This window comes from Ambystoma mexicanum, chromosome 3p, assembly GCF_040938575.1.
Source record: "Ambystoma mexicanum isolate Mex_15411 chromosome 3p, UKY_AmexF1_1, whole genome shotgun sequence".
Lineage (NCBI taxonomy): Eukaryota > Metazoa > Chordata > Amphibia > Caudata > Ambystomatidae > Ambystoma > Ambystoma mexicanum.
The window spans coordinates 109,815,644-109,829,146 of record NC_090925.1 but is presented as its reverse complement, the minus strand read 5'-3'; the positions used below and the strand labels follow the sequence as shown (position 1 = coordinate 109,829,146).

The window sequence follows — 13,503 nt, the reverse complement described above, 5'->3', positions numbered from 1 at the left end:
GTGACACAGGAATTTAAGAGATCAGGCCTTGACGTAATGATGTTGCAGGAGCCAATAATGTTGGCTGGAGAGGAGGGTAATAGTCTCTCAGAGTTGATTGGTGGTAACTATTGGGCTTCCGGAGACATGCAGAAGGGGGGGGTTGGGGATTTTGATACACAAACAGGTGAAGTTCGACCATATCAAGGTTTGGAAGGAGAAAGGGGCAGACCTATCCTGGTCTCGGGGACCAAAGGTGGGGCCTGGCTGTCTTTGGCCCTGGTGTACTGCCCCAATTCTGGGCATAAAGCCTTCCTGGAGGACACAATTGTCCAGTTGTTCAATGAAGCGAGGGGGCCCATTATTCTAGGAGGGGATTTCAATATTTGGGAGAGTCCTCATTGCATAGGAGGATGCTGGGGGTGTGACGGAGCGGCAGTTGGGGGTGAGTGGACAGGGTCTGAAGGACTGTTTGGAAAGGTTTGAGATGGTGCATGTATGGAGGAAGCTCCATCCACTGGACAGTGGGTTTACTTTCTTTTCTCCCCCGCATGGTACATATACGAGAATAGATTATGTTTGTGCGGGAAGGGATGTGCTGAGTGGGGCAGGAAGTTTCTGTGTGGTGCCTGGTAGTTGGTCAGACCATGACATGGTATCTATGGAGTTCTCCCATATGGGATTACAGGGTAGGGACTCCCTGTGGAGATGTAATGATTCGCTCTGGAAGGATGCAAACTTTAGTGAGCATTTCAGGGGGGCCATTGTGGAGTATTTTGATATTAATGATACCGGGTAAGTGGACTTTTGCATCGCGTGGGAAGCGGGTAAGGCAACGTGGTTGGCGGTGTTGATTTGTGAGGGGGTGAGAAGAAAGAGAGAGCAGCTTTTGTTGGAGGATGAGTTGTGGGGGGACATTGATTGGCCGAAGGGTAAAATATGGTCCTGCTTAGAGGGGAGCGATGGGCTCATCCGATGAAGTACGGGCGAAGAGGGAGAATATGAGGATATTGGAATTGGGGAATGTAGAGAGGCAACTGCAATTCTTGAGGCAGAAGTACAATGAGACGGGGGATAAGGCTGATGGGATTTTAGCGGCACGGTTTCGAAGGAAGAGAGCTGAGCGATAGGTGGTGGAGATTAAGGGGGCAGATAGACAAGTGGAGGCATCCTTGGAGGGGATACCGGAGGGTTTCACCAGGTACTATGAGGGACTGTATGGAATTGAAAGGGAGCCGGATTGGGAAGGGATGGAGGAGCATTTAAAGGGTACAGCTTTCCCTCGGATGAGTGGAGATGAGGTACTAGCCACGGAGGCCCAGGTGTGCTTGTAAGAGGTCCTTTTGGCTGAGGTTGCAGACGGGAAAGCCCCGGAGTGTGGCGGTTTCACTCTGGGGTTATATAATAGTTTTGCTGGCTGCCTCTCCCCTTAGTTAGTTAAGTTGTTTAGTCATATTCTGGAAACCGGTAGGGCTCCCGAATCCTTGCGGCGCACTTTGATTTCAGTGATCTCCAAGGAGGCCAAGGATTGTAGGATGTGTGGTGGGTACCGCCCGATCGTCTTGCTCAATGTAGATGCAAAGATTTTCACATGGGTGATGGCCACCAGCCTTAAGAATTTGATGATGTGCTTGGTCCATGCTGATCAAGTGGGGCTTATTAAGGGGAGGCTGGGGCAGGCACTTTGCATAAGAATCTGCACCTGATGGACAGGGCTCGCGGCAAGGGGGGTAATCCGGCACTTTTGGCCCTCGATGCGGAGAAGTCCCTTGATCGAGTGGAGTGGGCCTATTTGTATGGGGGTTTGGAAAAGCATGGGTTTGGAAGTATCATGCTGCGGGGTATCCGGGGATTATACTCGGGCCCATCTGCAAGGGCGGCGGTTAATGGACAATACTCAAGGGCCTTCACGTTGCAAAGGGGGACCCGGCAGGGGTGCCTGCTCTCACACCTATTATTTGCATTGACGATGGAGCCACTGGCAGAGCTGCTTAGGGTCACCCTCAGGTGGAAGGGATTCATGCAGGGGGCACTGAGGCTTTACGCTGACGATGTGTTGTTGCATTTGCACAACTCACATACCTTGATTCCGGTGGCGTGGGAGGTGAGAGGCCAATTTAGGGCGTTGTCAGGGTTTAAAGTAAATAGAGCCAAATCAGTTTTGTTCCCCTTTGATTATAATGGGACTAGGGATCTGGGGGCATTGGAGGATCTGGGGGTGGAGGTACGGTTAGAGACGCTTAGCTATCTTGGGGTGGTGATTACCCAGGGGTTAGAGAACCTATGTGAGGATAATAGGAACTGCCTATGCTAATTTTTGTATTGATCAGCATCTTATAAAAATAGGTAGTAAGGTGAAAACAGTTGGGGCCTCATTACGAGGTGGGCGGTAAGGGGTTAACTGCGCCGGTAATGGTGCAGGCGCCGTTAACCCCTTACCGCCCTATTACGAGGTCTCCTCGCGGAACCCGCAAAGGGCGCCTGGTAAAACCAGGCATCCTTAGCGGGACCCGCGAGGGGACCAGGGAGCTAACAACAGGCCTGTTTGTAATGGGCCCGTTGTTAGCTCCCTCCCCATTCCCATTGAGCCCTATGGGTCTCGAATGGGAATGGGGATGTACCGGGTCCGGGTTCTTCGAATGAGGAATTACCGGGTCCTCCAAGGTGTGAATGGCCCGGTAAGTCTTCATTTGAGGAACCCGGACCCGGTATGCGGTAAGGAGGTAACCATGCCGCAAATTGCAGCATGGTAACCTCCAACCTCGTAATGAGGCCCTTGGTGTCATAATTGAGGCATCTCTTAATGCTAAGGTTCAAGTTAACAATGTTGCGAAAAGTGTACATTATTATCTAAGGCTCTTGCGCTTGATTAAGCCGGTTTATGGTCTTTCCATCGAATCCCAACCATCGAAAAGCAAATACATCGAAAAAAATACAACGAAAATAAATGCATCGAAAATGCTATCTTTTACATTTAAAAGTACATTTCCATCGAAACTTGTCCCTCGAATATAGGAATGGACAAGTTTCGATGGATATGTACTTTTAAATGTAAAAGATATCATTTTGATGCATTTATTTTTAACGTTAAAATGTTACATGGAGCTGACCAGCCCTGAAATCTTTAAAGTATTTCGGCACTGGCCAGCTTCATGTAACATGTTCTTTATTGGGGGGCTCCCCAACCACCCTCATCCCCCAAGGGCAACCCAACCCTAACCCTAAAAACCAAATCCAATGAAATATATTCAGGTTCGATGGAAATGACTTTCAATGAATACATTTCGTTGGATTTCAATTCGATTAATCTGTTTTCGATGGATAGTCCAGATACTGATGAAGCCCTACATCACAGACAAAAATTGTGCTACCTCGGTCAGAGTCTTAATCATGCAAAGATTGGGCTACTGTAACGCCTTATTCGGAGGAGCAAGTAAATCCTGTGTAAAAAAGTGGCAGATTTAGCAGAATGGCGCAGTTAGAGTTGTAAACAAGGTTCCCAAATATGAGCATGTATCATCATACAGAAGGCAATTGCATTGGCTTCCGGTAGAAGCCAGGATAGAGTTCAAGCTCAATACCATGACTCACAAGTGCTTGTTTGGTGATGCTCCTGTATATTCAAGTGCTTGTTTGGCGATGCTCCTATATATTTAAGTGCTTGTTTGGCAATGCTCCTATATATTTAAGTGCTTGTTTGGCAATGCTCCTATATATTTAAGTGCTTGTTCGGCAACGCTCCTATATATTTAAGTGCTTGTTTGGCAATGCTCCTATATATTTAAGTGCTTGTTTGGCGATGCTCCTATATATTTAAAAAAATGCATCACTGTCCAGAATTCTGTCAGGACTACCAGATTCAGAGACTCCATGGAATTGATGTGCACTAGATTTAAACGAGCCAAAGGGAAAGAGCGGTCCTACCATGTGAGGGCTGCTGTAGCATGGAACAAATTACAAATAAACCTTTGCTGCGAAGAAAAATGTCCTGTCTTTAAAAAAAGCATTGAAAGCACTTATATTCTCATAAGCCTCCCAATGCATTGTTAATTCTTCCTTTTCTTGATCTTCCTTTCAACCTGTCGTCTCTGCGCCCTGATGCCTGCGGGCTGTGGTGCATAAGAAACAGATCAGTAAAAATAGAAATGAAGAGATGTATTGGATGGAAAGACTTACAGCTGCCCTTCATGGGGACAGTGCTCAGGTTGAAATGGCCTGGTTAGGATTGCAGACTAAATATATGTGGGGTGAGTTGCCTGGGTTTGCGGTGTCTTTGGGGATGCAGTGGGTGGCGTGCCGCACCCCCACCCTAGGAGGACTTATCAGAGATGGTACACCAAGTTAACTGGGGAGAGGAACTGTATCTAAATGAGCGTTTTCTTGTGTTTATCGTCTTGCCCATCACAGGCTGGGGGCTGGGGCCTTTCAGATGGTCTTTGCCGATGGGTGGAGCTGGGGGGGGGGGTTGTTTTTGAAGGGGATTGTTGAAATGCGTGTTTTATTGTGGCACTGTTTTGGGTCTCTTGGTGGTTTTTTCCCTTCTGTACTTTAAATCCTAATACAACTTGAAGCTTAAAAAAAACTATAAGAGACAGAAAAGTCAGCCCTGTGTAAATATGAACACTGTAATGTAACTTATACAGCTGACACTGTGGGGGTGGCGTGTGAGCTCAAAAGAAAAGAAATAGCAATTACAATCCAATATTCAGCAATGTAGTCATGATAGCTGTGCAATTGCCTTGCAAACAAAAGTATTCCTTGAAACTTCCACAAGCATAATTAAAAGTCTATGGCAGGCCTTCATTTATAAGAATTCACAATGGGTTCCTGTCTTCTCCAAGAAACTGTCATACCTCATACAGACTGGGGATGTATTTAACTCTGTGTTCCCGGCACAGTTCATAGATAATGATAATGTTCGGGACACTATATATAACTTGGCCGGAAGCCTGAGTGGGAGAGAGCGCCGCCTGAAACTCTGAGAGCAGCCTTTCCCTCTCTAATAGCATGACTTGAAGGCATGTTCAACAGTGCTTTCCCTACCCGGATGTCCAGCCAGACTGTCGGAGATCGGAACACTCTGCACCTGTGCTCAGTCCAAAAACAACCCTTACCTCGTTGCAAAATGAAGGTCTGTGTGAATCGCATGACAGAAGCAGGGGAGCCACACGCACACCTTACTTCAAAATCATCCTCTGAGACTGGTGAGTGGCCGGAATAAAAAACCCTCACTTAAGAGGCTTTAGTTATAATAAAGGCATGCTTAAGGCTTACAGCAGCCCTGTTTGTACTGAATGGGTGTTACTATAGTTAAAGGAGTTTGGGAGAACCGCAATCCAAGACAGGCTGCCACAGGTGCTCTTTTTCTTCAACTGTCTGAGTCGTTTTCTTTTCCAACTGCCACTTCTCTCAACATTAGGCATTCCAGGAAGGTCATGTAGAGGCCATTTTGTCCAAAGGTCATTGAAATACCAGTGGCTTTTCATTACGGAAACTAAAATAGCAGCCCCCATAACATCTAATGTACATACAGTGTGGATAATACATATTTAGGTTAACATGTTTACGTATTACATACAATTCACCCTTAAATCAATTCCTATACCTTGAACACAGTGTACGTCACTGTCCTTTTGCATATAAATACCTTTCCTACATACATCTCTAATGAGCTGCCACACATGTGCTTAATGAATTGTTCCAGGTAGGGGCATCCCCACAACCTAATATAGCCTTAATGTTTACCCCACATTCATCAGGGGGGGGGGGGGGTCACACAATGTGGAGGCTTGCACAAGAGAAATAAAAGAAATGTTGGTAACACAGCTGTGCGCAACTTAGCGAGTATCAACAATGCTTGGTATAAGGCTGTAATTGAAGGCCCCTGGGTTTCATTGATCCAGATCTCAAAAATGGTTAGTCATACCTCTCAACCGTTTCTGTCCCAAGGGTGGTCGATAACAGAAGATTTCCCTTTAAGAGGGAAAGAGCCCATTGAATTTAATGGTCGGATTAATGACTTGGCAGGTGAGTCAACTAATCCCTGTGATGGTGGTACCCGCCAAAAGGCATTTGTGAGTTGAGAGCTATGGGTTAGTTATAAAACAGAAATCTGTAAGATTTGAAACAGCGGACAGCAGGCAGCAAGAAGGTTGCCAATGCCAATGTTACTTTTAAAGGATTTATTCTGGACTTTTGTATAATACGGGCCAACAAAAGATAAGTGGAGACCAACCCACACAATAAAAGTGACGTTATAAAAACAACTGTAATTATCAGAATGCTTTTCTTCAGGCAAATGTCTTTCCCAACCAATGGCCAGGCCCCTCAGCCTCTGGCGTTTAGAACTCCTGTTCACAAGATCCTGGGGCAGTAGCTGCACCTCCCCTTCTTGGTGTTGCAGGCTCACAGGGTTCCAAAACCTCTGGTTCCTCAGTCTTTAGAGTTCCCAGTTATGTCACGTGTCTCCTCTTTGACATTGTGGACTGAGAAGTCCCCAAACCCTCTTCTTTCGTTGGTTTCTAGTTGTTGACTTTCCAGGGACCCGCACCCCTTGACTAACGCTAGTATCTATGCTTGTGAGAGCACTTTTCAGTAGGAGTGGTTGGCAGGGAAAGAGACAGATGAGTCTCTATGGGTGGAATGGCTAAACCTTGATCCCACCCCCAAGCTGACTGCATTCTTCCTGACCCAGTCTTGCTCCCCCTTACACGATCTGGTGTTTCAAGGGCTGACAGATCCATAGTGTATTGTTGCAGGACGGTTTTGCGGAAGGCTGTCTTTCCGGGACCGGCTTTCTGGGGCAGCAAGACAGCATTTTAGCTGCCCGCTCCATCCTATAATGCAGAGCACACCCCAGTCAACCCATTCCTCTGTCCCCAAACTTCCCCACACACCCCCAGCTTAACACCCACCCAATTACCTCACCAGTTCTGGAGCTCCTGCTCCTTCCACTTTGTGCTCCCTCAGTTTTTTGCATGCTTAGTGCATTTGCTATTTCCTGACCGGCTGCCATCTTGCAAGGACTGCCTGTCGGCATGAAATATTTGGCAGAGAAGCTGGGTAAAATGAGTCTGGTCTGGCCAATCCAAAACTGCCTATTCAGGATGGCTAGCTTCTGGTCTTCCTCGCTTTCTTCCTTAGACTCGGTTCCTCTCCACATCTCCCACACCACTCTGTCATGCTCCCCTGATGTCTCTATGGCTTCGGTAATGCACCCAGTCTTTGATATCCTGCCTGTCTTATCCCCATCTCACTTCCACCCTGCAGCTCTGACACAGGCCAACCGTTGCCACCCACCTCCTTGACTGTCAGCTTCTCATTCTGCTTACTCTCACTGGGTCTTACCAGCCTCAACCCTTTCTTGTCGCCACATCTTTTCTCTCGAGAGCTGATGTTATCTCCTTCTTCTCTTGCTTCTCTGATGGTACAAGCTCTTTTCTCACCGCTCCAGTTCTCCACTCCTCTTCCTTCTCCACTCCTGATGTTATCACCTCTTTTTTTTGCCCTTCTGCTCTCTCTTTCCACTCCTGATGTTATCACCTCTTTTCTTTGCCCTTCTGCTCTCTCTTTCCACTCCTGATGTTATCACATATAGTCTCACCTCCTCAGTTCCTTTCACCTTCACCTGCTCCACGCCAGACATTATTAGCTCTTCACCACCTTTTCGGCTCTCGCCATCTCCTAATAGCCCACTACCTGATTTTATCACCTACCTCCTCACCCCTTCAGCTGAATCCACCTACTACTGCTCCACATCTGATGGCATCTCCTTTCCATCTTCTAGTCTCAAACGTTGACCGAAATTGAGCCTCCTGCTCCTACAACCCACACTTCAAGTCCCTTGTTTCAGGCTTGAATACCTTCCTACCTCCTCTCTTTGGGTGCATCTTGCATTGCAGGGTTGCACCTGTGAGCCGCAATTGTATAAAGACTGGGATTGGCCATCCTCAGGGTAAACACCTGTGGCTGATGATGGTTTAGTGACAGCGGCCAAAGCGACATCTTTGATTTCAGTTATATGATATGATATTTTTTTTGTATCGCGCTCATACACAAGTGTTTCCGAGCACGCCAAGGCAAGGGAGGGGAACAAGGGAGGACAAAACAACAATCTTACTAGGCCCAGTTGCATTTAGAACATGCGAGTGCAGGGGAGAGGGAGGTGGAAAGTTAAGGGGGAGGGGAGGAGTGGAAAGTGCTAAACACGGGATAAAAACAACAGGTAGTGCAGCCAGCAGTTGGCAAGTGCAAGATCGAAGTGCAGACAAGGGGTGTCAAATAAGTGCAGATAAGGGGACTGTAGGATTTCAGATACAGACCCAAGGGTTGCCAGGAGGCAGTGCGGGTGTGTGGATGGGTGGACAGGGACCTGGGTCCGAATATCAGAGGGTAACCAGGTGCCCAGTGCCGAGGCAGACAGATCAGCAGGGGAGAGGAAGAGTGAAGGCAGAAGCAAAGGGGAAGGTCTTGAGGTGCTTCTAGAACCGTAGGCGGTTCTTCTCAAGTTTTAGAGAGGCAGGGAGACTGTTCCATAGGGAGGCCCCAGCCGAGGAAAGAGATCTACCCCCAACTCGTTGCTTGGAGCAGTGACTGACCCTGAGGGAGTTGGAGGTGGAGGAGCGAAGAGCTCGAGTAGGAATGTATTTAAGGAGGGAGAGTTGAAGTTATTGTGGAAGGTGTTGTGTCCATTAAGGCCTCCCAGAGATCTCCTGTGTTGTTCTGCTGAACGCTCTGGTGAAGAAGCTCGGGAATCAACAAAGGCTTGAGCGGCGGACACACCGATAGATGCTGAAGCTCCGAAAACCAAAACCTGGCCGGCCACCAAGGGGCCATGAACAGTAGGGAGCAATTCACTGTGTTCCTTAGCTTGGAAAGAGCCCGGTGGATCAGAGGAAGAGGCGGAAAAGCGTAGGCCTTCATGTTGTGCCATGGAATTTCGAGAGCATCCCCCAATGAGGAGGCTTCAAGCCCGTTCCTGGAGGCATACAGGGGAAGCTTCCTGTTTGTAGATGTCGCAAAGAGGTCCACTTCTGGAGTGCCCCAACAGCGACAAATATCTGAGAGGATCTCTGTGTTCAGTTCCCACTCGTAGTTGACAATTTCTCGTCGGCTGAGGGCATCCGCAGTGACATTCAGCTGGACCGGGATGTGTACTGCTACCAGGCAGATACCATGGTGAATGGCCCATTCCCAGATCTGAATGGCAAGCCCCACAAGAGGAGGAGACCTGGTCCCCCCTGCTTGTTGATATAGAACATGGACACTGCATTTTCCGCGCGGACACGGATCACCTTGTTGACAATACCTGGTTTGAACGCTTTGAGCGCCAGGAATATCGCCAGGAGCTCCAGATAATTTATATGAGGCTGTCTGTCCTGTGGCGACCAAAGATCTGAAACCTGACGATGATCTACGGTCGCACCCCAACCCAGAAGGGAGAAATCCGTTGTGACAGTCAATAGTGGGCAAGGCTCCTGGAAGGGAGCGCCCACCGACAGATTGCTGAGAGACGACCACCACAAGAGGTCCGCCCTCATGAAAGGTGGAACCAGTATCATTTTGGAATCTGGATCCACTGCTTGAAGCGATGAGCTGTGAAGAGCCATCTGCGTCCGCCTCATCTTGAGACGAGCAAGAGGAAGAGCCAGCACGCACAATGCCATGAGGCCCAGAAGCCTCTGGAACCACCAGGCCGACATGTTCTCTGACTGCATAAACACCTGGCATGTGGTGAACAGATCCACCATTCTGTCCCCAGTCAGGTACACTCTGCAATTGATCGTGTTCCAGCAAAAACCCAGGAAAATCAAGTCCTGAGAGACCATCATGGAGGATTTCTGCCAGTTCACCGACAGCCCAAGGTGGAACAGGAGCTGGAGGAGAGACTGAAGGTTGCTTGAGGCTTTCAATGCACAAGGACTGTGCAGTAGCCAATCGTCAAAATAAGGATACACATGGATACCCTGTAGCCAAAGATAAGCTGCGATGACCGACATCATCTTCGTAAAGACACGCAGTGCCGAGCTGAGACCAAACGGGAGCCCACGAAAATGGAAATGCTCCTCCCCCATGGAAAACCATAGGTATTTCTGATGCAGGCTCCAAATGAGGATATGCAGATAAGCATCCTGAAGATCCACCATGCTGAGCCAGTTGTCCATCTGTAGAGAGGACTTTATCTACCGGGGGTGATCATCTTGAATTTCTCTTGAGGTAGAGAAAGGTTGAACTGGGAAAGGTCTAGGATCGTGCGCAGGCCAGCCTGGTTGGGTTTGGGCACCGTGAACAGACGGGAGTAGAAGCCCTCCCCACGCTCCCCTAGAGGAACGGGTTCCACCGCCTTGAGATCCAGAAGCTTCTGGACTTCGGCTCTGATGGAGGGCGTCCCCGACTGCTGGAAGGGAGGATTGATGGGTGGGGTAGTGCGAAGGGGCAAGCGGAAGCCTGCCCGAGCGACTGACAAGACCCACCGGTCCTTGGTGATGGTCTGCCACGCCTCCCAGTGAGACGCAATGCGCCCTCCCACCGGGGTCTCGTGCGAGCCCCGAAAACCCTAATTTAGCGGGCTTCTCAGAGGCAAGACCCCCAGATCCTGAGGAGGAGCCCGAGGGCCGAGAGAAAAACCGGCCTCGCTGCTGACACCGATGGTAGTTTCCAGCTGGAGGATCGACTCTCCGTGTCTTTCGATCATAAAAACCCCCAAAATCCAGAGGAAGACAGAGGCTGCAAAGGCGTTCTCTGAGCCCTAAAAGGTGGTTTTACCAGAACGGACAAAGATTTGGCCATCTGAGTGCTGTCCTTAGTTTTAGTCAGCTCTACATCTGTTGACGAATGAAACAGTTCTTTGCCGTCAAAAGGCAGGTCAAGAACTTTATCCTGAACCTCCTTGGAAAACTTAATGGTATGAAGCCAAGCCTGACGAGAGGTGTCCATGCCAAGCATGAGGCCCCGAGCCGAGGTGTCGACATGATGCGCCGCAGTCTCAAGCATATACTGCGCCAGGACTCTGGCATCTGACAAGCCAACCTTAAAGTCGTCCAGCTTATCCGCAAGAATGAACTCCTCAAATTCTGACAGACCTTTCCACATTTTCATAAAATGAGCTCTGCGTTCACCTGGCGCAACTGCATGGCCGAATTAGCAAAGATCTTCCACCCCAAAGAGTCAAGCAACTTTCCTCTTTGGCCAGAACCTGAGCCGCTGCTGTAGATGACGCTGAAGCCGGTCTGGATTGTAGCGTGGTGGCCGCCACCACTGTGGAGAAAGGAAGCGGGCAAGATGCTAAGGCTACCTCCTCCGAAGTATGAAGCCTATAACAAGCGTTAATCTTTTTATTAACGTGCTGTCCAGAGTGTGGCATATCCCAGTCTTTGCAGACCTCGGCCAAGTCGTCCTTCTGGAAGAACAAGCCGGTGCGCTCCTGAGGAGACAAGGTGAACGCCCCCGAAAGCACCCCTTCTTGCAGAGGGGGTGCCTCAGGTACTGGAACATCCAGAAGAGTCATTGTGTCCAGTACCCGGTCATGGAACGCCCTAACAGAGCGGGGCTGGCCATCACCATCCTGAACCCCTTGCATGTCATCCAACGCGTCTGGATCGACCTGCGTCACGTCTAGCTCCACCGAAAACTTGTCTATTGGAGATAAGGGCGGCGGGGGTGGAAGGGCTGGAGGTGGGCCAACTGGTACAGGTGGAACATCTGCCAGAAAAACCGGTGCTGCGACAGGAACCGTTGGTGCAGAATTCAGCCCTGGAGGGCAGATTTCCTTAAAAAGACCTCTGAAATATTCCTTCATGCGGTCGAAGTGCATTAGCTTCTGAAATTTTCCGAAGAAGGCATCCTCCGCTGAAGGCTTAGACACTGTAGCAGGCGGAGGCCTCTCATGAGAGGAATAGCTCCAGGGCCGCAAGGGAGAGGGCTGCCAAGAGGGGCCCTCACCATTCGGGTTGACATACATCAATGGCACAGACACCGCAGGGAGCGAGACCGAGTGCTGTAATGGCATCTGAGCCTTCCAGTCATAAACCGGACGAAACGGTGCACAAGGAAAACGCTGTTCACCTGAAAAAATGCTCCCAGCACCCAATGCAGATGGCGTAGGTGTAAGGGAAAAGTCCAAAATGGCTGTCGCAGTTTGTGCGGGAACGGGCACCATTTTGTCAACACCTGAGGAAAACTGTGTCACATGTGTGAGTGAGGCAGGAGTCTCCACAGACAGGTTAGGGGTTTTCACTTTAGCCTTGACACAAGGAACCTCGGCAGAGCCGGTACTGTGTGGCCTAGGATGTTTCTGAGACATACTAATAGCCAAATTAACCTCTGAAAGAGGAACCTCGGCCACGCTGGTAACAGAGGAATTATGGTCAACGACCTCACTCTGTGCCCCCTCAACAGAACCGGTATCATCACTACAGCAGGACCGATGAGGAACCCACCTCACCAACAAGACCTTAAGAGGCATCTCAGTTCTGTCGGTCACCTTAGCCTCTGACAGAGGAACCTTGGACCCGAGTCCGGTAACAGCTCCCTCACGAGGGGCCTCAAACCTTGGTTCAGTACAGAAAACCTCATTAGAGGCCTTGGGGCACGACCCGGTGTCTGTATGATGAAACTCTGAAAATGTAGAGGAGGAACGTGCTGAAACACCTTCTCCAAATGCTCCAGGCGACGTTGAAGAGTCTGTATCGAAAGGGAGTTGCAGTAAAAGCACGAGTCCCACCGGTGGTCCGGACCCAAACACTCTAAACAAAGAGGATGGGGATCCGCCCTAGCAAAGCGTTGATCGCAGGAAGAACAATTAGGAAAATCTAGCCAACCCGGCATAGACGGACTACCATGTGACCGCTAAACCGGAGCACGAGAGAAGGACACTGGAAGGAAAAAATCTTCTGAAGATGCAAGAGCGTCCAGTCCCGAATGTGCAGAGAAAAGGACTGATGGGCGATGCTCTGGGCGGAGCTAAGGAGGGCTGGGTTTGGCCGCGTGCGGTACCCCGCGTAAAAAGAGAGGAAGGACTCATTTTTGAAAAATGTGATGCTTTTTACAAAGTGCTCCGATCGTCCCGTCCCACAGGACGGAGGAATGTCCCATAAGTATGGATGAAAGGGGACGGGACGTAGGAGTACTACAGTTACTGTTTCTGTAGGACTGTGAGCTTCATTGTGGACTCTCTGGATCCATAGTTCTGTCCCTTTGCTGCACAGGGCCAAAGTAGGTGCTAACTTCTTTCACCCTGTGAAAACTGTTCCCCTTGAAAGGGAACGGAGCTTGCTGCTATGTTGTTGCTTTGGGCCAGAGAGGATTGGCTTCATACTCTTTCTCCCGGGGAGGTGGCTTGGCTTCTTCATGCAGTAACCTTTTCAGAGGGCTATGGGAGAGGGAACGACACCAGGGACTGGTCACTGGTGCTTTAATGAACTACCCTGTTATGTATAAAACCCTGGAGCAGCTCCTGAGTGGTCAGAGGCTCCTCCCCTGACTGCAAAAAAGGATTGGAGTATACAGCTACCCCTCCCTCTTCTG

The 13,503-nt window shown here is 49.4% G+C and overlaps 1 protein-coding gene across 3 annotated transcripts in view; it reads left to right on the top strand.

The window, feature by feature from the left end:
- LOC138580133 (transmembrane protein 139-like) overlaps positions 1-13,503 on the top strand; it is a 366,231-nt gene that overhangs the window by 104,083 nt on the left and 248,645 nt on the right. The window contains exon 1 of one of the 3 annotated variants that reach the window (XM_069650441.1): positions 4,957-5,183. The exons of the other annotated variants lie outside the window; for them this stretch is intronic. The gene's annotated coding sequence lies outside the window, so the exon portion shown is untranslated. Of the gene's footprint in view, positions 1-4,956; positions 5,184-13,503 lie in introns of those variants that run through there. 3 annotated transcript variants of the gene reach the window in all.